Raw genomic sequence first — 7,904 nt, forward strand, 5'->3', positions numbered from 1 at the left:
TTTAACATACCCACAACTTCGTGAAAGCTGAATTTATCTATGTCAAGAGACACAAACATTGCTGCCTTATAACCTGTAAATCTTTCTGGCAGACACCTTAAAAACTTCTTCACCAGTTTCTTGTCCTTGTATTCCATGCCCAGAACACGAGCCTCTTGTGCTAACGCACTGAGTTGAGAACTAAAATCTGATACAGATTCATGTTCTTCCATCTTCAAGTTCTCAAATTTTGATTTGAAAAAATCCATCCTTGAACTCTTAACTTTCTCAGTCCCTTCAAAGTGTAATTGCAGAATATCTCACGCCTCTTTTGCATTCTTGCAGCCTTGAATCAGATCAAATTGCTTCTTTTTGACTGATGTAAAAATACCACATAAAGCTTTTGCATTATACTTTGACATCTCATTCTCACGCTTTGTCCATTTAGCCAATGGTTTGTTGTCCACAACACCATCTTTATCTACTGCTTTGGGAACTTCATAGCCATCTTCCACTGATGCCCAAACATCCAGATCAATACTTTGTAAGCTTGCCTTCATCTTCACTTTCCAATGCCCATATTGTTCAGGATCAAGAATAAGCTCAACCACCATGCTTCCTGTTGTCTTTCCTTCTTTTCTCTTGCTTTCGGGATCTTCACCAGTGACTTAGGTGACCCGCTCTGATACCAATTGTTAATGTAAAGGAGACACCACAATAGTACTGCAGAAAGTAAACCGAGAGACAAAACACTACAAACAAATACTTATGCTTTATTAGAATCTCTTTTAAACAATCTATTACAAGATCTGCTTAATTCAGCTTTTACACGTCTAGTGTTAACGCCCTAACACACGCTACTGAATGATTCCTAAGCTACAAAGCTTATGTCCCTCTTCCGTCAGTACTTCAGCAACTGCTTTAGCACGACCAAGACCACACTCAAGAGCTTTTTTCTCTCTATAAAATCAGCCTCTGTGTCTCTGTCTTTCCCGAAGATCCTCAAAGCTATTTTATCATTAACTCCACATTCTACAGTTCATTTTCTCCAAGGCATCAAGAACATGGATATCTTCCAAAACAATAAGTGCAACTTTCATTTTCTTGGAATTGCACTTATTCCACTTTCTTTAAGTCATAAACTTGCTACCCAAGTTTATTTCTCTTGTCTTTTCTCCAAGATGCTCTCTTGCTCTCCAAGTCTACATGACTCCAGCTCAATACCTTGACTCCACATAGTCTTCACCACTCAACATTCTCATTTGTGTCCGCAAGGAACACTAGGACCAGCTAGCTCTTATATGAAATATCTAGTTTTTTGAAGTATTCATAATCCGATTCATTCTGTCTGAATAATCAATTATCTGATCTGATCTGATTTGATCCGTAGCCATTTGGATATTCACTGTCTTAGATAATCTTAAAATTTAAATTTTAACCGGATATCCGATTCGATCCATACATATCAAATAAATTATGAGAAATAAATGAAAATAAAAAATAATATAAAATAATAATATTTTATTACATTTAAGTTGATGACAAAAAATAATATTTTATTATAAAATTAAAGTTATTTACTTTTTAAATTATAATAACTAGTACAATAAATTTAGTAAATTAAATATTGTTAAACTTATATAAATATATTTATATAATTTTATATAATTAAATAAATATATTTATATAATTATATATATATAATTATATAGATATATGTATATACATGTATATAATGGATTGTATCAAATCGGACATCCGTTCCTAAATTTTTTAGTATTTATGATTTGTTTCGTTTTTTACGGATATTGCATATTAGTATTTGATTTGCTTCGTAAAGTTACATATATCCATATTTTCAGTTCGAGTCGAAACTAATAATGAATCAAATCAAAATTTAAGGAAACCAAGTAGCTCTTAGCTAGTGGTAAAAGAATGTCTAGTAGACATTATGCCACTTGTGTTCAATTCTTGTTGGGAGAAATTATTTTATTATTATTTTTTTCCGGTAAATAGGTGGAATCACATTTTTTATCAAACAAAAATTATTATTAATGGTAATTTATTTTTAACAACATTTTTTTTTTACCAAGTATGTTCTTTTTTTTGGAATACGACCGAGTATGTTCTTTTTTTTGGAATACAACCAAGTATGTTCATCATTGTTGATAATCCTTATATTAATTGTGGAGCATTGGTTAAATAACAACTTTGAGGAATATGCTTTTGTGTCAAGCTGAGAATGCTCCCGTTTTTTTTTAATTGAAACGATTTTACTAGGATTATTAAAAGAGTGATATTAAATAGACCACTCAATACTTTATTATATATCATCAATTTTGAATATAGAAATAAATAAATATTAAACTCTTTCATTTGATTTTTAGTCATTTAATATATCATAAAAAACATGATTATTTTTATGGAAAGAAAAACTGGAAAATGGAGATGAAGTTAGAAGAATTCCTGAAAATTTTATATGTTTTTATATATAATGTTAAAGTCTTGTATGATCAAAATAACTACCTCATCGGGATATTCTACCAACTAATAACAATACATATATCACGACTTAGTGTACCAAAAGACCAATAAATATATCAATCAATAATAAATATATTATCATTTAACCATTAAGTATATCACATTAATATATAGTAAGTAATAACAACTAGATGATAATCCGCGCGAATGCACGGAGTGAGTTTTTATAATGATGTTTGTTTACGAAATTATTTTAACATTTTGAAACACTACAATCTTTATTGATTATAAAATGATGAATACAAATGTTGATATCTTAAATATATCATCGTTGTTGAAGAGTTAACATATTATATCTCATTTTAATTATTTTTAAGACTTAATATGCACAAAAGAAAATTAAGTTTTGCGGCTGACACAAATCACCAAAACCAAATAGACAACATCGATTGTATAATGACGAAATGGGATTAGGTTTTCTGCTTTCAATTTGTTTACTATTGACTCTCCATAAGTTATTTCATTTTCTACCTTTATAGAATTTTTTTTCGTTCTCATCTTTGTTTCATTGGTATGAGTTAAGTTTCTTTTTTTACTTCTTTTATGAATTCAGTAAATTACATAAGTATCAATTAAAAAAAAATAGACATCTGTAAAAATTAGTTTCACTGCATATACATATCTAAGAATCAAAGTTTTGAAAAAAAATCACTGGCAAACTATATTAACAGGTTAGTGTTCAAATCTAATATATCGAGATGTTATAGAATATAAATGCAGACTCGAAATATAAATGTTTGTCTAGTATATATTCACCAGCTCGGTCTAAAAATCATCTAATTAGAACAACAAAACAAATTACTTAATTCACCAGTTTAGGTAATATCTAAATTCGAACGGATAATATCCGAACTGAAATGGATATCCGAAGATAACCAAACATAAGTATAGTTAACTCTATATTTCTAGTTTATTTCTCTCATTTTACTCAAAATATTTATATTAATGATTCTTATTGGTCAAAATTAGATAATATACATATAATTATGGACAAAATCATTTGCTAATCACTTCAAATACATATCAAGTTCTTGTTTCTTGCATTAACAAAAGTTGCATCTAAAATTTCAAAACAACAACTAAATTAGTGTCTTTCTATTTTTAAAGTTTTATCTCCAAACCTATTAATAGTTTAATCTTTTAAAAATTTAAAAAAAAACAGTTAAGTTAAAATATATTTTAAATACAAAAAACTTAAACAATGAATAATTTATTTATTTTTCCATCCAAATTTAAATATCCAAACCCGACCCAAAATATCCGAACCCGAACATAAAATACCCGAACCCGACTCAAAGTGTAGAAATACCCGAACGAGTTCTATACCTTTATACTGAAATATCCGATGCAAACCCGAATGTGTATCCGAACGTCCACCCCTATGATATATGATCATTTGTATCTTGCTTAAACAAAAAAAAGTTAAACTATTGATCAAAATTTTTTTAATGTGAGATTTTTACCATTTTTAGTAATTTATAGTCGTTTTTAAAAATTCAAAATATAACATATAAGAAAAAATCTAATTGTTTTTATTACATGCTTAATGTGATTGTTTAATTTCTTATAATAGTATAAAATTAAACAAAAAAGAGAGGTTAGAAATTTTTTTTATCAAATATGTATTATTCATAATCATTAATTGTCATATATATGTTAATCATATTAGGTAATGTCGTAGTTTTTATTTAAGGAAAGAAAAAAAAAATTTGTACACTATTAATTAATTTGATAATTAGTTTAATAAAAAACATAATATATGTTTATATGGACCAACTTATTTTTCTAACAATTATAAGAATTATTTTCGTGATGACACGTCGCTACGAAAACATGTTATAATGTTTCAGAATTAATATATTAAATCAGTTGCTATTATTATGTTTAGGCATGTGGAAGGTGTGGAGAAAGGAAAAGGGATGGTATTTCTCTTAACCGGGCACGAGACCAGAACCCCAGGTGGCTTACCCATTGAGCCCGGAACAAGCTGGTACCTGAAGAGCGACTATTTCAAGAATCGACCATCTAATTGGTTTTACTCTTATACAAGTCCTGATGAAATTATGTTAGGGAGTGACCTCAAGCAAAACCTTTATTGCCATTTGCTATGTGGTCTTGTCCAAAGAGACGAGGTCGTGAGAATTAGTTCCACATTCGCTTCAGGTATGGTCCGAGTAATCAAAGTTCTTGAAGATTCTTGGAAGGAGCTGTGTTTGAATATCCGATCAGGTTATCTCAGCGAGTGGATCACCGACTCTGGTTGTCGAAACGCTGTTTCTATGGTTCTTGGAGGTCAGCCCCGTCCCAATTTATCAGACGAGATTGAAAGTATATGCAGCCAAAAGTCTTGGAAAGGTATAATGAAAAAACTATGGCCACAAACTAAATACATTGAAGCTATTGTTACAGGTTCAATGGTACAATATATTCCTATGTTGGAACATTACTGCAGCGACCTGCCTGTTGTCTCAACAATTTACGCTTCGTCCGAGTCAATCTTCGGTATTAATACATATCCTTTGTGTAAGCCTGAAGATATCTCTTACACACTCATGCCCAACATATCTTACTTTGAGTTTATACCGATGGAGGGAGACAATGGTGATGTTTTGGATCTGGCAGACGTCAAACTCGGCTCTTCTTATAAGTTACTGGTCACAAACTTATGGGGTTTGTATAGAATGAGAATCGGAGATATGGTAAAGGTGACTGGATTCTACAACAAGGCACCTCGGTTTAGGTTTCTAGGAAGAGAGAACGCCTTGTTAAGCATTGACACGGACCGGACAAATGAAGAATACTTGTTCAAGGCAATAAATCGAGCAAAGCTGGTTCTTGAGTCATCAGATCTAAGGCTTGTAGATTTCACCAGCTATGCTGATATCTCTAGTAGTGATCCGGGTCACTATGTGATATATTGGGAAGTAAATGTTAAAAACGAAGACATGAAGAACCTCCAGTTCTATAAGAAGACATTCTTGGAATGTTGTTCAGTATGGAGGATTCATTTGACAATGAATACAGGTACTGTCGGTCTAACGAATTTGTCGGGCCTCTCGAGATAAGAGTAGTGAACGATGGGACATTCGATTCTCTTATGAACTTGTCCATCTCAAAGGATACTTCGATTACTCAATACAAGACTCCAACATGCATCACATCTGAAGAAGGCTTACAAGTATTGGAGACAAATGTGGTTACTAAATTCTTCAGTACTCTAAGTGCATCTCATTTTGCTTAAGCCCTGATATGGTCCAAGTACCTGTGGAGAAATGTGTGTGTTTTATTTATATTATCTTGTTTTTTTTCTTACTATCTTTTGATTATTTGCTTGTTGCTTTATTAATAGCAGACTTGATTTTGTATGAAACTTATGCTTTAAAAATTCTTGAATTATTATTTTTAGTTCTTACTCTTTATCTTCGCTTTACTTACATTTTATTTGAATTTCATTTTCTAATAATACAACTCCACTCTAATTTTCTCTCTAAAATATAGTTTAAAGAAAATGCTCCAACCTCACTCTATTTTCCATTCTATAATAGAATAAAAAGTGGGTTTACTCTATATATATAGTAATCCATTTATTTTTTTGTTCATCACTTTATTTTCTACTCTAAAATAGAGTACCATCTTTCAAAATATAGTAACTCTATAATAGAATTGAGTTCTACTTCAGCAGATCCGTGATGGCGGCGGCTCGGCCGTGGAGTCTGAGGACGAGAAGAGCTCTGTGTAGTGAACCCGGAGACGAATCTCCGGCGAAAACCGAAATCAGGGTAAAGAGAGGTGTGGATGGAAAATAAATGGAAAAGGATGAGAAACTGAAATTCTCGGTTTCATTGTTGAAGAAAGATATCAAAGAAGATTTCTCGAACATGATTGGGAAAAGACTACCGAGGAGACCTAAAAAGAAACCAAATATTGTTCAGAAGAAACTCAATGTAAGCTTTGTCTGAAACTGTATGGTTTGGTCTGAGAAGATAATCAAAATCGATGCTTAGCTAAATATTACTTTTTTATTTAGGCAGACGATTTTTTCCTGGATTGTGGTTGTCAGAAGAAGTACCGATAGATTCATATGAATTCCCCTGAAGCTGTGGAAACTCAAATCTCTAGAAACAAATAATTATAAGAACAACTTTTTTTATTAGCTTTAGAAACTTTCCGAAACTAAAGCTCTCAATGTTTCTCTTAGATCTCATATGAAACAGTACTCTCCATGAGACCTCTATTTATATGAAAGACAATTCTCTTTAACAAGTGGGATATTGAAACATAAAAAAATTGAAGATGAATAAAAAAATATAATATAAATATATTTTAAATATTTTATTTATTCATAAATAAAAAATAACATAAACTTTTATTTTTGATATTTTCTATTATTTTATTTACAAATTATAAATTTATTTGACTATTAAAATCTATAAAATAACTAAACTAATAAAACTAAAGTACGATACATAATCTAAACCTAAATTTCCAAAATCACAAAGAAAAAGCAAAATACTATAGTAACACTAACTCAGTAAAAGTCTGGAACACAAATGAACGCGATCAAGCACCAACCCAAAAAATCAAAAAAACGGGTCTGAAGGAGAATAATTAATGGAAGATAAAAGTCACCACGAAGCACGAAAACACATGCCTAAAGCACAACCACCAGCTAAGAGTTAAGAAGCACCCCACAAACAAACAACCACATACAAGGCGCTCATTGCCAACGAAGAATCACAAAGCTCTGAATAGAAGAGACCAAAGCTCCAAGAGACTAACTCCACACACCTATACCAAAGGAAGCATGAAAAGAAGAAAAACAACATAAATGAGGGAAGCACCCCACAAACAAACAAACAACATTAATGGAAGATAAAAGTCACCACGAAGCACGAAAACACATGCCTAAAGCACAACCACCAGCTAAGAGTTAAGAAGCACCCCACAAACAAACAACCACATACAAGGCGCTCATTGCCAACGAAGAATCACAAAGCTCTGAATAGAAGAGACCAAAGCTCCAAGAGACTAACTCCACACACCTATACCAAGGGAAGCATGAAAAGAAGAAAAACAACATAAATGAGGGAGAATGGAAGCTAACCACAAAGAAACGAAATCTCAAGTTTGAGACAAGAAATAATCTTCTAAGCCCACATAACATACACGAAGGAAAACACTATCCAAATCTGGAGTGGCAAACATGGCGAAATGGAGAGCCACCGGAGACGCAGCCAGCGATGAAAAGTGCAACGAGATGAGAGAACAAAGAGAGAAAAGGAGACTACAAAAAAATCAATAAACTGTGTAGCCATCCTCGATCTATGAAGAGAACGTAAAAGTCAAATCAGCAAAAACTAGATCTTGAAAACCAAGACGAG

The 7,904-nt window shown here is 31.8% G+C and overlaps 1 pseudogene; it reads left to right on the top strand.

Moving 5' to 3' along the window:
* Positions 1–4,411: 4,411 nt before the first annotated feature.
* On the top strand, positions 4,412–5,894 carry LOC106297021 (annotated as a pseudogene).
* The last annotated feature ends 2,010 nt before the right edge of the window (positions 5,895–7,904 follow it).

This window comes from Brassica oleracea, chromosome C6 (genome assembly GCF_000695525.1).
Source record: "Brassica oleracea var. oleracea cultivar TO1000 chromosome C6, BOL, whole genome shotgun sequence".
NCBI lineage: Eukaryota > Viridiplantae > Streptophyta > Magnoliopsida > Brassicales > Brassicaceae > Brassica > Brassica oleracea.